The sequence below is a fragment of the Corapipo altera genome, unplaced genomic scaffold (genome assembly GCF_003945725.1).
Source record: "Corapipo altera isolate COAL_440 unplaced genomic scaffold, ASM394572v1 45, whole genome shotgun sequence".
NCBI lineage: Eukaryota > Metazoa > Chordata > Aves > Passeriformes > Pipridae > Corapipo > Corapipo altera.
In genome coordinates this window covers 22,372,723-22,393,093 of record NW_020884877.1, presented here as the reverse complement: position 1 = coordinate 22,393,093, position 20,371 = coordinate 22,372,723, and the positions used below count along the sequence as shown (strand labels likewise).

At 40.4% G+C, this 20,371-nt stretch overlaps 1 protein-coding gene and 1 long non-coding RNA gene across 3 annotated transcripts in view; one reads left to right on the top strand and one right to left on the bottom strand.

Moving 5' to 3' along the window:
* RALB (RAS like proto-oncogene B) overlaps positions 1 to 20,371 on the bottom strand; it is a 50,647-nt gene that overhangs the window by 15,896 nt on the left and 14,380 nt on the right. Inside the window, exon 2 of one of the 2 annotated variants that reach the window (XM_027636542.1) lies at positions 12,541 to 12,639. The gene's annotated coding sequence lies outside the window, so the exon portion shown is untranslated. Of the gene's footprint in view, positions 1 to 11,058; positions 11,176 to 12,540; positions 12,640 to 20,371 lie in introns of those variants that run through there. The other variant, XM_027636541.1, reaches the window with a different exon arrangement.
* On the top strand, positions 12,740 to 15,747 carry LOC113944010. Its single transcript, XR_003526551.1, has 3 exons — positions 12,740 to 13,037; positions 14,478 to 14,607; positions 15,714 to 15,747. It is a non-coding gene; the product is annotated as an uncharacterized LOC113944010 (long non-coding RNA).

Below are 20,371 nucleotides of genomic sequence, written 5' to 3'. Positions count from 1 at the left end.
TCTGCAACAGCCCATGCAAATACACAGGAAAAAAACATGAGAAGCTTCACTAAGGCTCCGTGTTTTCAAATAAATATTCTGTTACTAAATAAATAAAAAAAATTCTAGACCCCTCCAAAGGCTTTAATTGGAATTGCTTCCAGTTCTTCCATTCAGAGTGAGATTTAAAACTGAAATAAAGCTCTAATCTCAAAATTGCTGAGATCAGCCCTTGTTCTCTTGCTGTGCAGCTGATATCTTTGGACATTTCTTTTCATTGCTATCCTGCCACTGAAAGCAGCCATTCTTTGGATTTTAAACCAGGATTCTAGAAACCCTTAGCCCAATAGCTTGACAGAGAAGCTTTGTTAAACCCTTCAGATACCTACTTTTAAAGGAAAATCTGGGTATTCAACCTATTATAAAGACTTAAATATGATGTCATCAAAAGCAAGTACAGAAAGAACAAGGTTTTGCAACAGTATTTTAGTGACCCTCGTTTATCAGAATACGAATTAGAGACTTTGAAGTGTTTGGTTCTGTGATATGCCCAAAAGAATGCAGTCACAGAAATTCCCTGAATCACAAAACTAATTAACAATCTCACTGAGCTATGAACTGTGAGAGCTCCTCAGTTGTTCTGAGGTTATCCAGAAAATACTGGAGAGTACTGAAATTTCATCAGCTTTCAGTGGACTGTAAATGCTCCAACTGGTAATTCAACTAAAAAAAAATAAAATTGAGATTAAGTGGCATATTTAATGCAACTGAAAATTTTAGGATATGCAGGCTGAAAAATTAAAAATGCTACTCTCTTCTCCTATGCTGTATCTTATCTCTTGGCATATATCCAGTTACTGGTTTTCAGGCGAAACAAAGACCATGATGCGTTTGGTAGAAATTCCTGCTTGGGATATCCTTGTATCCTTCCCCACTTACTGCTGGGTTCTTCTACCTTCTCAGTTGAGGTTTTAGATTTTTCTGGGCCATGTTTAATTAGATCAAGGAATTCATTCAGCTTGAGATGTCTTGCAGAGCACACTGGGACAGCAGTTTCACGGTCCCCATTTATATCACCCAACGCTGCTCTCACCATCCCCTCTCCCTCAGTTCCCTCTCCCTTGCCCCTGGCTGTTCAGGCCCATCTCCTCCTGCAGGAGAGCACAGCTGACTGGGCCTGCCAGTCATATCTGCAAGGCCACGTTGCCTCAGTGGTGATGTGAAGGAAGAAAAACAGTTTCTACAGCTGAGGCCAAAGAAGATGGAACTACAGCAGCCAAAAAGCTACTTATATTGCTGCAGAAATGGGGCAGTTCCCTGATCCTGTTCTCGTTACACTCCTTAAAAAGGGTGCTGGTGCAGCCATCACCTACTGCAGTGTCCACGCTGAGCACTGGAGTGAAACCCAAGCCTGAGATTTGCTTTTGGTAACTAGGCATTTTCTCTACCTAAGATCTACAAGTAGACTTGCAGTTGCAAAGCTAAGGGCACTGGACAGGAAGCTCAAAATGGATTTTGAAAACATAACACTTTATAATATCAGGAGAAAAAGTAAGAATTTAAGGCAAGGAACTACTTTACTCTGTACACATATGCTTTATATAGGTTAGATCCTTGTTCAAAGTGGCAACAGCCATACACAGGAAAAAAACCATAGAATAAATACATTTACTTTATACACTGAAAGTTACAATTCACAATGTAGCTGAAAGTTAGATTACACTAGTTTCAAACAATTATTATTAGTTAATAATCCACCTAAACCCCCCAGAATTGTGTGTACATTTAAAGACACTGGTTGTCACAGCTACACTCTAGGAGCAACTACTACACTGCTAGTTAACAGACACAAGAAGCAAGACTAGTAAGTTCACTGTGTTACAGCAGTTTAAGGTTAAACCAGAACCTGAAGCCAGATCAAGATTATTCTCCATCCCCTACAAGACTGGGAAAAGGATAAGCACAGATTGAGGAACCGTTTTAATTTAGAATTGTATTTCATCAAATTAACCAGACTGGAGTATTAGTTTCCATAATAAGAAAGACTGCAAACTGTGAGATGAACTTGTAGTGAAGGAGAGTCCCAAAGACTTGGTCATCTGGAACACATCATAGGCAGTATAAAAGCTGTATTTCTAATATAATTGTGATTGGAAGTCCTCTCTGCATGCACGAAGAGGACCCAGAAATCACACTAAAATATCCCAACACTATCAACAGCATCAGACACCAAGCCACTGGATGCCAGCCAATTCAGATTAATACCTACTAGTGATCCTGGCCTCCACACCATATCTTACTTTTCACTATTCCACACATCTGCATGCAAAGCCATCTTCAGCTCTCCGCTTAGATTTAATTTGCTTAATAAGATCAAGTGATCTTTAGAAGAGTGGACTTACTATACAAAGTTATTTTTTGACACCTACAGCTATGTAGAACATGAAGAACTGGAGATTCCCAGATACATTGCTACTTAAAGTGATCATTATCCTAGTAACCTGCAGAAGTCTAGCACACTCTGCTTTGCAACAAGTTATAGCTGGACTTGGACAACCTCACCTTTCAAGGCTGTCTTCAGATCTGGTCACACAACAGTGATCTATTTTAAGTACGAAATACCTGTATATACTCAGCACATCTCCCACCTCCCCCTTGATCCTTGCCAAGCATCGCCCAACTCAGAATTCTGAGTTCTCAGAGACTGATCATTACAGCTTGGAAAGTAAATCTGACAGTATTTTACTTACATTTACTTACTACATAAAATTCTTAAATACATGCTCTCTTGCATCATTCAGTACAGGACCATTCCAGATCACTCATTACAAATAGACAGACAATACCTTACACATTAGCAGTAACCTCAAGCCAATAACCTTGCTAAGAATAATCTTGATGTCTAAGGAAAGTTGGAATTAAATCCTGTCCGAGTCAGGAGCAAGGTTGCAACCTTCAAAGATTTAGTCACAGGAAAGATTCAGTCTGGTTAGTCTGAGCATCACAAGAACAAGACTTTAAGACAACCCTTTAAAACTGAACTCAGATCTTAGCTGAAGTGAAATATAAGCAAGTGCATACATATCCCTGTTCCTAAGGAACTTAAATATCTGAGTTTGTTTCATTTGGGGTTTTTTAGTTGGTTTTTTATTTTTAGAATTCCCTTAGAGTGAAAGTAACTTGTTTCTGATCAGTAGCTGAGTGACAAAGAAAAACAACTTGCCTTAAACTGTGCTTTTAAGGCACTGGAGCACTCCCCCAACCAAAAAAAAAAAAAATCACATATATCTAAGTAAATAAGGTTGCAATGTCATGATAAAAGCTAATGCTCTTAAATGCCAGGTATCAATTGTATCAAGACATTATCCTTGCACGTAGGCAACACAAAGTTATTAGAATTGCCTCGCTGTTAGCACACAGAATCATCAGTTACACAGAGCTTTATGGGGAAAAAAAAAGGAAATCACCATCCCATTTTCCATATTATTCAGCGCAGAGCAACTAGGAGATTGTACGTAGCACCAAGCAGAATATACTCTTTATTTCAGCAAGAAAGTGTTACCTGAAGTGGAAGTCATATGACAGTAGTGCCATTACAGCTAAACCCAATTCTTCTGTAGAGATACCTAGCCAGACCTCTCCAAGTACCTTCAGGAAGCCTCCAGGTCTAATATTAACACCCAGAAGACATATTGCAGACAGACTATTGAAGAAAAGTATCTATCACATTGCCCTAATCCCAGCAAGAACTTGCTAGGAAACCTGATAGAAATCTTCTACAAGCACAAAGACTGAGTTAATACCATTAACCAGTATTACTATGCTAAGAGTTTGTCACTGTGGTGGTAACAGACTAGTTGCCTAAATACTTAGGGTGAATTATGACACCATTGTTCACACTAGTCAACTAGGCTCGTACCAGAAAAGTGACACTTAGACAACAGACTTCTTCAACAGCCTCACTCCCACTGAATTGCAAAGTGTACTTCAACTATGCTGCCTTTGAAAGCTCACCCATGCAGAAGCACGTTCACCTTTGATACACAGCATACACTAAGTCCACCAAACCACTGCTAAGAGATGCTTCAGATGTTAAACTAATACCGACTTTTAACTGGATCTCCAGGAGCATAACAAATACAACAGACAAATCAAATATCTCATCTTACAATCAGTGTCTTAAGTGGCACGCCAGAGTTCAAAACAACCTAGATTAAAATCTTACTTCAGTACCAGGTTACAACATGGTTTCAGTTACTTCAGTGAAAAACCCGCAACTATATAACCCACAAAGAAGTTGCCACTAACATTGATTTAGCAAATTCCAAGAAAGGCCAATTCAGCAAGAAGAATGCTACAGAGTTGCAGGAGCTGTCATGAATGTTACCCAGTCAAATTTCCTCCCCAACCATGGGTCTGGCAGATCCAGCCAGGTTTTGGGAATATAGCACCAAACACTGCAGACAGGCCATGATCTGCTACCATTTGCTCCCCCAGAGGATGTATCTCACTAGATCACGCTTGCCTTCAGTTTTCCTAGTGAACCAGATGCTTGGGATAAATCACAAGTCTAAACACCATTTAGTTTGGTGTAAGTAATACCAGCAGAAGCAACTGTGTCTGCCCATACAATTACATTCCTTGCTTCTAAACTGAAGTCAGGTAATGCATCATGTTCATATCTCTATTTGGAAAATGTAAGCCACTGCTGAGCTCACATTTGATGCAGATAGGCAAGTAGTAACCCTCTACCCTGAGTTTACTCTTAACCACAGAGTCCCACCTCCCCAGGGGCACTGGGGAATCATCTTCCTGTAGCCTCTGAAAGTACTTTCACTATTTTAAGCACTTAACTGAGGGGTTCACAGATATATACTGTGATATATACACTCAGTTCCCTCAATCAGGTGACTTAACACAAGTGCCAACCTTTCTCCCACCTTTCAGTCAATGCATTTGCAACACACAAAGCAACAACAGTGGCATTTAGTACCTCAGATAATTATTAGTTATCCATAATTCAGCTGTTGTGTTGTCACCTTTAAACAGGTTTCTTCACTTCAGTTTCCCCAATCAGGCAGAGTGAATACCACACCAAAGGATTCTGGATATACAAGAAGATACCTTTGTACTGGATCGAGAGCAGATGTTTCCAACAACAGACATGTAGTTTTCCAGACTACTGCAGTCATGTACTTTATAACAAAACCAAAAGCAGTATTTCTATCTTCAAATGGGAACTGTATTATTACACCAGTGCAGAGGTCACATCCTATTTCAGTACAGCTATTCAAAGTTAATAAAACTAAAAAGCTGTGGAGAGCTTCCCTTACGGGAGAAGTGTTATCCTTGGTCTCCCTCACAAAGCCTTTGCCTACCACTATAAAAATATTTACAGCCAAGCATGATCTCCAGCCACAGCCTCCAGAGTGCTATAGGATGAAGAGTGGCACAATATAACATGCTTGTTCACAACTCTGAACAAGTTTTGGGTGACAGAGTGTTAACTAAGAACCACTTCAACACAGAGAATTAGAACACACTTATTTCAGGATACTTCCCTTTATGACCTAACAAGTGACAGGTCACATGAAAATACAGAGTAAACGCAGAATATAAGATATGCATTTATCCTTGTGTGCTCTTGGAGACATTTCCTCTCTCCACAGGGCACATAACCAGAAAAAAAATCTCCTATTCTGATACACAGCCAGCTCATCACATAAGCTCTCGTGCCCCTGCTAGGAAATCAGCACAACAGGGTGCTTCTGTACACTAATGCATGCAGCACAGGGATCAGGTGGGAGATGCTGGGGTTATAACCTCCCTGGGATCACAGAGATGAGCTGAGATAGCTCTCACAGTTGGAGTGCTGCTGTGGATGGCTACAGGCTCTCTAGGAGAGATCAGCCAACAAGGCAAGGCAAGAGAGTTGCCCTTCCCCTGAGAAAAGCTGGAGTGCACAAAGCTCTACCTACAGATGATAACGAGCCAGTTTATGGGTCAGGAGTAGCACAGTCACCAGGAGGACTAGACTAGATTGTCTCCAGAAGTGTCTTCCAGCCTCAGCAACTCCATAAGTCAAGTCTGTGCCCCAGCAATGCATTGCTACAAATCTTATCTCTGAGGAGTCTTTGGAAGTGGAAGGCCTATTTGCCAACTTGCACAAGTAGTACAGCAGAGCTACAAGACTTACAGCCAGTCCATGATGACTAACATATAATTAGAAATCTTAACTAATATTTATTTACAAGAGTATAACAGGTCATTACTCTGCTATGACCCTTGTTATACAATTATACTATATGATAGCTACTATTAGGAGACAGTTGGGAATATTAAGGAAAGGAGTTGGACAAGAGCACTGCTTGATCCCTGTTTTACAAGCTAAATGAAGATAAAGATGTACAGTATCACCACCAGTCAACTTGTCTAATAATTTTAATTAGTTTCCTTTCATTATAACTTCAGAACAGATTCAACCCATAAAGCCTACTTTGAATTTAGTTTGCATTATAAGACAAACTTAAAATTCCTAATGTTTGCAGAATTGTTTAAAATATGAAATTGATTCCTAGACTGTGCTTTGAAACATGATAAAGCAGAAAGAAAAATAGCACCAGTTTCAAGCACACACTCCTGACTTTTGAAAGACCATTTCCTTAAATTGCTTGGCTAGTCTATTTTATGACATGGTAGATAAAAGCAGAAAGCTGCCATAAAAGTCAGTCAGTGAGACTTCTTGGTGAGTAAAGTAATGAGAATTCCTTACCTACCCAAAATGAAATCTCACAGTAAGCCAAGAACACTAAATAGCAGAAAAGCACCATCATGGAGAGGAGTTTCTTACCACAGCAGCAGTTTAGTGGAAAGGCTGTATCACAGATCACTATGTACTTTAGGACTGGCTCATTCTAAGCAGGGATCAGCTTCCTTAGTTAGCAAAACCACCTCTTTTCTGGAAAGCTGAGGCAATTGGCAAGCAACTTCATCTAAAACAACTTCACTTGCTAAATGTCTGCTTTAGAGTGGTGCCCAAGGCAGTGCCCTCCCGAGCACTAACCTTATAAAATATCTACTTTTAAAAAAAGCCACTTTAGTGTTCTGCAAAATGGAGTCCAGAGTTCAGGTATCTCCTACAAATAATCTTTTGAAGTGCTTCACCATGTTTTGAGTACAGTACTCTATAACAGCCTGTAAAGTGGGATTGTTTTCTTTGTTAAACCTGTGATTCAAGCCACTACCTTGCAAAAAAAAAAACCCCAAACCCATCAATATTAAATCTAAGTTGGAAACATTCTTTAATATGTCCATCTACCATGCCCAAAATGGGGGCTTAAGTCTCGGTCTTCAGTATTCTTCTGAAGAATCATCTTTTTCACTACAGGTAAAGATAAGTACAGAAAGAGCTAGAAATCAGGGATATCACAGCACCTGCTTAACTCAGCATGCTCTCAGCTTTCCAGTTCTATGCTTTGACTTCGGATTAGTTTTGACACATTCCAAATTTAAGAGGAACATATTAAAAACTCCAGTTTCATTGCATTATTAGTGACCTGAAATATTTCACACTAATCACTTCAACTGACAGCAACACTAATTCACAAAGTAACAGCTGACAGGATTAAAACTTTAACAAATGCTTATAATCCTAGAACAAATTCTTTCAGTTTTTGACTTGTGATCCTGCACAGATTCCTAGTCAAGACTGTGCTTCCCTTAAGACTCATGGTCCTGTAATCAACCATTATTCCCTCGTCAACCACTTCAGCAAGGAGGGCTATGGGCTCAGGGTCCCATAGAAAACAGTTCAAAGTGACTGTTCTACACAAGCACTTTGTCACCATGAAGATCCAAGTCGCTACTTACACATCAGCCTAAATAACATTCTCACATTACATGACTTCATGACTTTCATTTTGACAGGTCTTGAAAAACACATTTGCACATCTCAAGCACAAGAGACAAAACAGATCCTCTAATATTACTATTAAAGCAGTATTTGGAAGAACATGAAGAGATAAAGCATGAGCTATACACACTCATCTTGCTTAAATGACAAGACAACTTGATATTTCTGGGGCAGACATTGAGGAAAGCTGTTTAGTCTTGTTTATTGGGCTAAAAGAGCTACCAATAAAACGACTGCTCTTTAGCAGATATCAACAAGGACATTTAAAATATCTGTTCTTTAGCCTCGTCAAGGGACAGGCAGCAACTGTATCATAGAACAAATGGCACAAAATTGATTAGTACCACTAGGAGAACAAAACAGACAAGATTGTTTGCTGACTTCGCTGCTTCACACAATAGCAGGTAACAAGCAATGGAACCTTATCACACTGCTTGACAGTGGTGAGAACTGTTAGCAGAGACCTGGGGGTGGAAGATAGATGAAGAGAGAGAAAAAAATCTAAAGAACTGCAGGTTTTTATCAGCAGGATAGCACTTCCAAGTCAAGACAGAATGAGTTTGAGAATACAGCTGCTATCTAACCTGGCTGATAATTAGGATCAGCACCAGTAAGTCAATCAGGCAAAAGTTACTTGAAGTCAGGCACACAGGGAATGAAAAGCAGCAAGCACCTATGTTTATATTCTTCAGTGGCCTCCCCAGCCACTGCCTTTCACTCAAATCCCAGAGACCACTACTCCCATCCCAAGCTCTTTGCTACAGGCACAAGACACCTACTGACCTTAGGCACTGTTTGTCTTGATACCACTATGCACTTGCATTCCCATGAGTGCCCACTGCCTGCACAGCTGCCATGAGAAACAGGCTCCTTCAGTACCCCTGCTAAGAGAGGCTATTAATTCACACGAATTCATTGTGTAATGGAAAGCAATTCACTTAATCTGTCACATGCAGTTTGAATTTAGTCAATAAGAAATTATAAAGTGCAATTATCCGCTGCATGGAAAGGAAACAGAGTTTACAAAGCAACAGGCCAAGAACAAATTACAAACCAGACTCCCAAATCATGATCCTAGGGCTTGTTCTGCTGTACCACATGGCCACTTCTGCTCTGTTCACAGGACAGTTTTCTTCCTTATGAAGTTTGGACACCAACACTTCCCAGAGAAGCAAGCTATTTTATCCAGCATTTGGTCAAATAACAGTAGGGCTCAATCAATTAAACTGCTGCTGAAAAAACTTAGAGCCTGAAAGAGGCATTAGATCACAGGAACTATAAACCATCCAAGATTTCAGTGTACCCATCCAAGTTGTCTAGGCAGGGTCCCGTCATCACTGACTTGATTTCATCAAAATGTCTCAACTGCTCTTCTACCCAGATTTCCAGTACCACTGCACTGACAATTAGAGACAAGTTTGAGAGTTTTAAAGGAGGGCCAAGAAAGGGTATTGTCTGGTCAAATTAAGCTTTCAGTTAAAGACTTTTTGCAAAGCATTCCAGCTAAATCTTCAAACTAGAAATTCCTCTGCAGCATATACATAATACCAGTGAAAATAGGTCAGCTTCACTTTTCTCCAGGCATGCAAAACAGAATCAAGTTGGCCTACTCCAAAAGAGGTGTAAAACAATTTACTACTAAAAGTCTAATATAGGAAACTGATTTACAGGAGCACTCTGAAGGCTTTTCTATTTCTCAAATTTACTCCAATTTAATACAGGAAATAAATGCAAAAAATGTCACCATGGTAAGTGGATATAACCTCATAGTAAGCAAAAACCTAAGTTCAGTGTACAGAAGTGATTGAAGCAGTAGGTAAAATTATTCTAAAAATAATGCTATATGTGAATAAGTGTAAAGATGCTATTGTCAAGTAAAATTGAGCTGTTGCTATTAAACTGCAGAATCACTGAATATTCTGAGTTGGAAGGGACCCACAAGGATCAGCTCTCTGTAATAAAATTATTTTCAGCCTTCAGGCAAATCACTTCCAAGAACCACAAGTCTAGTTCCCAGTTGTTAGTTCCTACTGTCACTTTAACGTCAACTGGGAGGAAGGTGTTTAAGGCATCTAAAAAAAGACAGCTTTTCCTGAAAATCACACCTCTGAGGATGCCCTTGAATAGACAGGCACTTCTTTGTCCCTCACAAGAGAAACCAGGATCTCAGAACTACAGAAGACACGTTTGGACAGTTAAAAAAAAAAAAAAAAAGCTACCTAGACTGCAGGCTACAGCTTTGAAAAATACAAGGCTGATCCTAGTGCAGGTATAGTCTCCTTGTTCTCTTCCACTATGAAAATACCCAGGGGTAGTCAAGACTAAGTCTCCTGTTCTCAGATCAGAATCGATTCAACAGGGCTCCAGGAGAACGACCTGGTTAGGCCTCCCCCAGCTGTTCAGGAAGCATGACTGGGCTGCTTTGTCTCACCTCTGTCCCTGCCCTTCTCCAGGTAAGGTCACACTCAGGCACCACCCTTCCCTTCCTACAAGATCTACACCCGTAAGGCTGCAAGGACGACAAAGACCGGCACAGAGAGAACCTGCCCAGATAAAACAAGATCCTTCAGGAACTTCTGGTTCGGCTTAGACCGACAGCACCCAAGCCCCTTCTGTTTATCTCGCACAGACAAAACGTTATCACTTATCCTCGGGCAGCCCAGGGAAGGCAGGGCAGCCTGCACGGGAGGAACCCGCCCGAGGAGCTGGGCTCAAGGCCGGCTCCTCCTCGCCTCTCCCTCCCCCAGTCCCACTTGTAGATACGAGTCACCGCCGTTCCCCGGCTCCACCTCAGCCCGGCGGCACCGGGAGCCGCAGGAGCGGGGCCTCCCGCCTCCCACTGCGGCCCCGCGCAGGCCCGGCGGTCACCGTCGCTTCCCCCGCCCGCACCCCGGGGCTCCCCCGCGGCTGAGGGGCCGCGTCCCGGGGCAGAACCCGCGGGCTCCCCTCGCCCCCCGCAAGGAGAGGCTGCCCCGCACCCCCGGTGACACCTCCCCTCGCCCTCCGCAGAGCGCGGACACAAGAGCGCTCAGCCCATCCCCGGGCAGCGCCAGAACCTGGCGGCTCCCGCCTCCCCTCACCGGGGCGCGGGGCCGGGACAGCCGAGCCCCCCTCCCACAATGCCGGGGTTGGCATGGGGGGATCCCGGGGTTGCCCCTCGCTCTCACCTGGGGGCTCCGGCGCGGCTCGGGGCCCGGTTGTGCCCCTCGGCCCGGCTGTGCCCGGTGCTGCCGCCGCCGCCCGGCTCTCATTGAGGGGGCACCGCAGCCGCCCGCGCGCCCTCCCCGCGCACTTCCGCCCTCGCCGGCGCCGCTCCCACCGGGCCCGGCTCCCCGCGAGCGCGCGCCCGCCCGCCCCGCCGTCACGTGACGCTGCCCGGACCAATCGGCTCCGGGTAGCGCGGCGGGGCGGGGCCGGGGGAGGGCGCGGGGAAGGGGCGGGGCCGAGCCCCGCGAGGGCTGTCGGGGGCCTGTCTCGCCTAAGGAGCAGACGGGAGCAGCTGGAAGGGTGTCCGTGCTCCACTGCTACCTTTGTCTGTTCTCCCTGAGCTCTGTTTGGCTCGGTTTGACCCAAAGGAAACACAAAATCACAGAATCAGTCATTTTGGAAAAGACCTCTGAGATCATCAAGTCCAGCCTGTGACTAAACAACACCATGTCAACAAGACCATGTCACCAAGCCCCACGTCCAGCCGTTCCTTAAACACCTCCAGGGACAGTGACTCCACCACCTCCCTGGACAGCCCATTCCAATGTCTAATCACCCCTTTCTGTGAAAAATTCCTGCTAATGTTGAACCTAAACCTTTCATGGCTCAGCTTAAGACCACATCCTCTCGTCCTATCGCTGGTTGCCTGGGAAAAGAGATTGCTTCCCACCTACAACCTTATTTTCAGGTGATTGTAGAGGGTGATAAGCCTGAGCCTCCTCCTCTCCAGGATAAATAACCCCAGCTCCTTCAGTCACTCCTCACAGGACTTGTGCCCCAGACCCTTCACCAGCTCTGTTCCCTTCTCTGGACATGCTCCAGCACCTCAGTGTCCTTCCAGAATTGAGGAGCCAAGAACTGGACACAGGATTTGAGGTGTGGCCCCATCAGTGCCGAGTACAAGGGGAAGAAAATAAGTTAGGAAGGGCTCTGTCTTAAATGCACCACACATTGTAGCACAAATTCTACGAAGGGATGCAGAAATTAAATCTGAAGTCGGAAGGGAAAGGAATAGAAGTGTCCCTGATTTGCCTCATAAGGGTTGGGAGTGCTAAGTGCTTTCTTAAATCATTGTGCTGCAATACTGTCACATGTGTGCAGCACAGAGCAGTTTTCACTGCTCAGGTAAAGAAAATAATGGTTACTGCTGTATTTACTGTGATTATTTTACAAATCTTTATCAGTTCCCAAATCTAAAATCTCTCTGGCCAATCCTAGTGCCGCTAATCACATGGCCAGGCACCGTTGTCTGGCAAGTTATGAAGTAAAATATACCTTCCATGTTGCTTTAATTCGGTTAATTTTTCTAGATATAAATGTTGACGTATTTGAATTCCACACAGTAAATTTAAGAATGAATATGTTGGGTAAAATTATTCCTTCTGAAAAACATGTTTTGCATGATAACACCCATCTTAGGCAATGATGGAAATGATGATTACCACTGATGTCTGGGGGGGGGTCAGCTCCTCTGGGACAGAAGTAATGCGTTAAGTAACAGTGTTAACTCCTGCTTTCACACTGGACCTCCTTGTAGCCTCCTACAGAAAAGAAAGGGAAAGAATTAATTACATTCAACCTCTATCCATTGGTGGCTGAGAAAAATTGCATTTTCAAGTTGGAGAGCATAAAAAAGGTCTGTCACTTAAAATAAATGCAAAAAAAGAAAAAGTCCAACTTTATAAAAGTGATACGTGAAACAGTGGCCTATTGCCAAAGCAAAATAAGATGGAGGAGGAATTGGAAAGACATTTACTGTAATCTATAATTTCAGGCTTGGCAAAAAATGCCAGGAATTGGAAAAAAGAAATTACAGAGACAGGAAAAAAAAGTAGGTGTGTGGCTCTGAGAAACAACTAAGGAGTTCAGGACTGCATAAAAAGGATGTATCTTCTGAATTTCTCCTGTCTTGAAGGAAACCACATTTTCTACATTGTTTGTAACTTAACAGGGTTTACATCATCCTTGCATCATCATCATCAGTTTCTCCTCCTAACTCAAAGAACTGCAAACCACCAGATTTTAGTTAACCCCTTAGGTGGAAAAGTGAAATTATGAAATTATTGAATTATGAAAGGTCCTGATTGCAGCAATTTTTTCCCTCTGATTTATAGATTGGATCAGACTAAGAACCACATCAATATTCATCCTGCATTAGAAACTGGCAGACTGAGAGCTCTTTCCTATTTGATGCCATCCATGCAGAGAAGGAATAAGCAGAGAAAGAAATATTGCCAAATGTGAAGGAATGCTGTTTTATAGCTAACAAATTAGCCAAATCTTGGTATTTCTAGGATTAAACATAAATGGTTTTAATACAGATTTTGTACATTTGTATGTAGTCCTAAAACCAAACCAAACAAAAATTAATTACAGCTGTTTACTATCTATCCTTAACTATATGTCACCATGGACATCTTTTATGCCACGTGGGCAATGTGGTGGGATTCATTGCTCTGATGTGACTATTCACAGGAGATAAGTATTTTCAGCAAATCATATCTCTGACTCAAAACTCCCAGGAACCTGGGAAGCAGGGTCTTTTCAAACTGAACACAATACTATGCTGCTGCACTTGCCACAGTGCTGACACTTCCCCTTCCCCCTTGCAAAAAAGAGGGTTGAGAAATGAACCACATCTATCCTGCTTCTGAAAATTGTTTAGGGGAAACCTACTTCTTTGTAGTAATCACTCATGACAAAGAACATTTGTGTGATGCCACACTTTGAATTATTATGCATGTTGCCTGGTATAATCTCCATGGTTACAGATATATTTTTTGCCTCAGTACTTTAGGAAGAAAAATTCTATAGAACAATTTAAGAGAAAAAATTCCTTTTCATTGTCATTTGTATTGCATTTTTTTTATTCTATGTGGTTTGCAGACAATAAACATTCACTTTCTAAACAAGTAAAATTTCAGTAGAGATGGAAAAATTTGTCTACAGCTCTTGCTTTATCTTGCCATAACATGTTTTAAACTGCAAATTCCTAGAGATAGGAGTGGTATTTTTCATGCATATATTTAGTTTCTAGCCCACTAAGAATGTAACGGGGCACTGTGTGTCACTGCCAGAGTCATAAACAACAGTAAGTGTGGTGGGAAGACTGAAGAGTAAATATTATTTCTTTGCAAAGATTAGGACTCATACTTCCCTTCTGAGCAGTTCGATGTTACAAGTAGAAACGTATTCTAGAAAGACGGTTAGCTGGAACAAGAATTAGCCAAAATCAGTTCCAGAAACTGGTGATGGGAAAGATGTAAACCCCAGATACATAGCCCTATTCCCATCATTTTTGCACACCCAGTTCTTCTTTGACAGTGTTTCAGCATCTCCGGTCTGTTTTTGTTTGGTTCTTTCTTTTTTTTCACACAAGTGACTACAAGAAGAACAGTGTAAGGAGCCCATTCAGGAAAAATTTATTTGAGGAACTATAAGGCCTAGCAGGCTGCAAATGATGGACAGAAGGAGTCTCCCCTCTCCAGTGCTGTTCCTGTAGGGAGCAGGTAATAGTAGTCTCAGGTAAAAAGAAAGGTATATACAGTGATGAGGAAACTGGAGGGAGGTTCTTGAATTGCAAGGGAATCAGTGCTACCTAGGATGTCAGTCTTTGCTGATTTAGTGATGTAATTTGGAATCTCTAGAAATAGGAGAAATAAGAGGCAGAGAATTCTGCCATCTGAGTGCTGTCGAGGGACTGTGGCACTACAGGTACCTGATTCACAGCTTTTACCCCAGTCTCAGTTTGCAAGGAACTGTGGCCAGTAATAATGACAAAGAAATCAGGGATCACTGGAAAAGGAAGTGGTCCTGCTTTATCTCCTGCACTGAGGTTGTGCCAGTAATATAAGAACAGGCTAAAGCAGCAGGAAGATTTTGCCCCTGTCTGAAGCAGTTCTTAGTTACACATGACCAGTTCCTTATAACACCTGGGCAGCACAAAACAATGGTTCAGTGGAGGCAACCAGATCCATAAGTTTTTATTAATTTATTCAGTCCAAAGTGACTGTAATTTTTTTATCCTACTTTTAAAACCATTTTTCAATCAAAATGAATGCTAGTGTAAGACTGAGGAGAACAGAAGAAAGCTTGGGAAATAGAAGAAAGACTGAGGAACACAGAAAAAACCCCGCCCTATTGTACTATCTAGAATGCTGTGATGTCTTTTTTGTTCTCAAAATACATAATTTTTTGTATGTGCAGAGTTCAGCTGCCAGAGTTAATCTAGGCTTAGATAACTTGTAAGAAGAGGTACATGTACACAATGTACACTCAAACAGAGTTTGTTCTAAAATAAAAATAATTTAGTCAAAGGTGATTTTCTCTTTGGGCATGGATAGTCTAACAAGAACTACATTTTACAGATTATTTGTATACCTAAGAGAATGCAGCTGACCTTATCATGATTTATGAATTTCAGCATTCAAGAACCATAAAGCAATAAACTAAAGTATATCTGAAACAAGTGATAGTAAATGAAATATGACTCTGGTTTTGGCCTTGTAGGAGATTATGGTGTTTTGACTATATCATTCAATTTATTTTTGTTACAGACAGCCGGAAGTCACCACACTAAAATAAAGTTCACTGTCAAATAACCTTTCCATTTCAGATACAGCTGGGATTTGTCAGGATCATATCACAGGGTCATTCTTAAAGGGATTCTCACTGACATTTTGTGAGGTAAGGGATTTCACATTCCAGTTTTACAAGTGTTACACTTCTGATCGTCATTACTATCAACACCATGACAGATTTAGGGCCTGATCTTGGAACCTTTACAGAAGGAGTTAAGTTTATTGTAAATAACTTCATAGCCAAGAATCAAAAGAAAATAAAAGGTCAACAGAGGGCCATAAGAGGTCAAGTAGTCTCATTCCATGGCCCAAAGGCAAGGTCAGTTATAAATATATAATTTTTGGCATGTAATTTTTTTAACACAGTTAAGGTTGTGGTATCTTATAGCAGTTTGTTTAAAATACTAAGTTACTTTATCATAAGGAAAAAAACAACAACATTTACATTAAATGTCACTTTCTGCAGTTTCAGGATATTTGTTATTTGCATGCTGGACACAGCAATCAGATTTTTTTCCATTTTTTACATCAATATGCTAAATATTAAAAAATCCTTATCATTTTCACTTCTCAGAAATCTTTTCCTCCTTCAAATAACACCTGTTTTTGCAGTTGTTTTTTGTAGGTGATGTTTCCTAATTGCCAGTCACTCTCTTTCTTCTTTGGTCTCCCTCCAGCTGGCCCATGTTTCCTGAAGTGTACTGCTGAAGCAGATACATTAAGTAAAGCTTTGCCAGTTATATGTAGGGTAGAAAGCATGCTTTAGTGTCTTACAGATCACACTGAAGGCAGTTTGGTAAAAACATGAATTATTACAGAAATAGATAAGGCAGGGGATTTTTCCAGAATAACAAGCAGCTAACATTGTTGAGGATTTTCCTCCCTGTGTTGAAGAGTCCTACCCTGTAGAATAGAGGGTGATTTGAGCATGCTTAAAAAAAGTTCATGCTAACAGATCTTGCTCCCCTTATTTTTTAATCAAATTTTTTAGATTAAATTATTGACAAATATATTAAATTAATAATGAAAATTACTGGCTTTTATAGCAACCAGCATTCTAGAAGGGTGGGAATAACACTTCAGAAAGAAGATTTCTGAATTAAAATTATATAATTTTTAAGTACCTACTTCTGTCCACAATCTCTAATTAAGTTGATGTAACTTAGAATGAGATTAAAGTGTCCTCCTGCAAATTTAACCAGAGTATTTTTATGCAAACATATTCTGAGGCCATGAAAGCCCTTCATATTTAGTCTCTTATCTTCATTGTTATGAATGCAGTTTTCTCTTTTCCATATTTAATCACAGCATCCTTTGCAAACATTGGGGAGTTTTGATGCCCCTTCACCATTTAAATAGAAATAGATTTTTTTTTTTCTCAAGCACCTCACAGTTTAGGAGAGGGTCTTGGTAACTGAATTTTGTAATACAGTTTTTGCTATGATAGTATTTTACTTATTCATGAATGCCACACTTTTTAAAATAAATTCTGATATGACTTGGTGGCTCAAAAAATTAGACTTTTCTTGCAATTACAGCATAATTCTGCACTATCATGCTGGCAAATGTTAAATTAAAGAAGGTCTGGATGTGAAGTTGAATGGAAAATCTCTTCTGGAAGTTCTGTAGGAAGTGGTTTTGAAGGTGGAACAAATGGCTACAAATTTTGTCTACTAAAATTCCTCTTCAGCTGTGCTTTGCTACAGATACTACTCCCTAAACTTATACCACATAACACTTCATTGTTCATTAGTTGCTGTATTTCAATGCAGAGGTGAAAGCCTCAAAAAAGTGGATCAAGTGGGTATTGTAGGAAACCTGTAGGAACTTATTGCACCACTGAAGTTTATGAGGAAGTTTTTGTCTATGAATCTGTTAATGTAATTGTTATGACATTGTTATGACATTATGTTATTCTCAATTACAGAGCTTGTTAAGCACTTAATGCAGTCATGGGATAATACTGCTGCATTAGAGAAAATTTTCACTTCTGAGCTGAGTGCTCGTGTGTTAGTTCACACAGCATTCTTCTCTAGAAAAGAAGATGTTACTCGTGGTTGATAACCTAATACAGTCTACAAAGAGTCTTTCCTTTTTTTTCCATGTTAAATCAATAAGAGTACAATATGCTTTACATTACAGGATTAAGGAAAGTAATTTCAAAGTAAATTTGATTTGTATCCCGTAACATTCTGGCTTTTGCATTGTTTTTTATCTTTTCAGTGAACAGTAACACATACTTAGGATCTGTCAGAAGAGTAAGAGATTAGCTTTTCAGAAAAGACTATTTGCTAGAAGCTAATTATGTCATTAGTAGCAATTTAGTATTCAATATATTAGTATGTTTCATCAATATTCAACCTGTTAACTCATTCTTAAATACATTGTAAACAAATAAAACCCCACCACCTTTTATCTTCTGATGCGATTTACAATAAACCTATTCCTTAGAAAAAGCTTGGGAGCAGCTGCACTGGTTTGTGGGGTCCTGAATCTGCAAAAGTAATGTACCTTGGCCAAAATATAAATCCAGGACTCCATCAGACACTTCAAACCTACAGCCAAGCTTCTCTTCCATCTCCAAGTTTTGTTATTTCATTATGATGTATTGCTGGAATGCCATAAAAATAAAACAGAAACACTGCAGTAAAGTGAAGACTGAAATAATTACCAAGAGCCAGGAAGCTCTGAGTTGAGACTTCTGATAATGTGGGTAATGTGAAAAAGCAAAGGTGAAATATAACCAGAAAGGAACCTTTGAGGGGAGAGAGAGGCATATATATGTGGGTACATATATATTTTTAATTTAACAGCTCTTGTGATTATACATAACTAAAATAGTGTTTAAGAGTCAGAAATTCTGCTTTTCCCCAAATTTCATTGGAGCTACATTGATTTACAGCACAAGGGAACGGCATTATGTACTCACAAGCAAATCCACCCACCCTTCTACCGAGACTAATCTCCTCAAAATAAATAACTGAAATCCTAAATTCATCTAGTGTTCGCAGCTTAGATGTTGTTTGCTGGGCAGCAGTGAACACTTGCTCTAATTTAGTTAGTCTTTTCCCTTTCATTGCAGGGGCATGCTTTAAGACCTTGCAAGTTGTGTTACAGATTTTCTGTCCCAGAGCAGAATGGCCAAAGAATGGCTTTTTTCGACATTTTTTTATCAACTACAGTTTATTGAACTGTGTCATATCTTGGGTTTCTCAAACTTCGTTTACTTGTTTTGACACTTTCATAAATGAGAGCAACCTTATGTCTGTATCTTCTAAGAGTTCTTGAGAACTATCATTGCCCTTAATCATACAAACCACCTTTGTGTAACTTTGAAATCTTTAGTAAGAAGCTTTACACAACCTTTCAGAGAACAATAAATCAAACTCTGACTTTTCCAAATTGCTTGTCTGCATTCAGGCATGAATTTCATCTTCAAGCTGGATTTCTTGAAGGGCAACAACAAAACTTTAGCCTATTTTTCCTGATCAGACTTTGAGTAGCAGAAAATGAATTGGTTTGATCTGGCTCACATAACTACATTTATTCCCCTTATAACCCTTGTCATTTTTTTTAGGCTTTCCTTTTTCAATGCAATAGTTCTCTAACATTTTAAATGGAATTACAACTAGGTCATAAGATGTACAAGGACTGCTTTCCCCCTACTTTTTTTTCTTCCATACCAATTCCTGTCTGTGAAAACATCTGCAAAAGGCTAAATGTCAATTGATACAGATTTTATCACTACAGAAATGGTCACACAATGGAGAGGTGGCCTGTAATCATATTTTTGCGTTCTCTGGAAGCAGTACACAGTGCATCAAAATTATTGTGGAATCTTTCAAAACAGAAAACATAGAATTAGCCCTGACACTAGTGGTCTGATTTTAAGCAGCACCATCTGAGACATTGCTGTTTGTGACCACTGGATTTTATGGTGATGTTTTTCATGCTGTTTTCAGTGTCACTTGATTATCTACTCTTTGCTCTTAGCTTTGGAGAGTATCAATTATACTACTGGAATTAGAGAAGGGATGGAAACCAATTAGTTAGGGAGATTATTCTGAAAAGTTACAGTGTCAGTTTAGAAATCTGAGTAGCTATATAGTGAGGTGCTTCCTGGCAAATGCCAAATTAATTTTTGGCCTCAGGACAGCTTGTATAGTGTAAAAATTAACTTCATACTGAAGCATTGTGATCATCATTATTTCAGCTGAAAAGAATAAGGAAGTAAACTCTTTTTGAGAACTGGTTTCTGCAGACCATGTTTTTCCCTTCTGCAGATCAATAGAAGACTTCGGTCTGCAAATCTCAAGGTTAAACTCTAATGTGTCACTGTAAGTTAATTAATTTTTGAGATTTTTGAGGTTAAAAACTAGCATTGTTAATTTATAGTGTCCCATAAACAATCCTGGTTCATAGAAATAGATGGACAATGCCAAGCAGACAATGTAAGCCCGCCCATGGAAGCTAGAAAAGCTAAATTGCAAAGACACAGACACCACCAGCATAGTCACCACATGAGAGCAGGGATCATTCAATGTGTGCTGTAACCCTTATCTAAGATAGATTGCTCTTGCTTATACCATCTCTGGTTTAGAGAACAGTATTTCATGCAAAAATAATTTTCCCAGCTTCAACCAGATTTAAGTGCACCCCTTGACTAGCACAGTATAGTCTTTGGCTTATTATC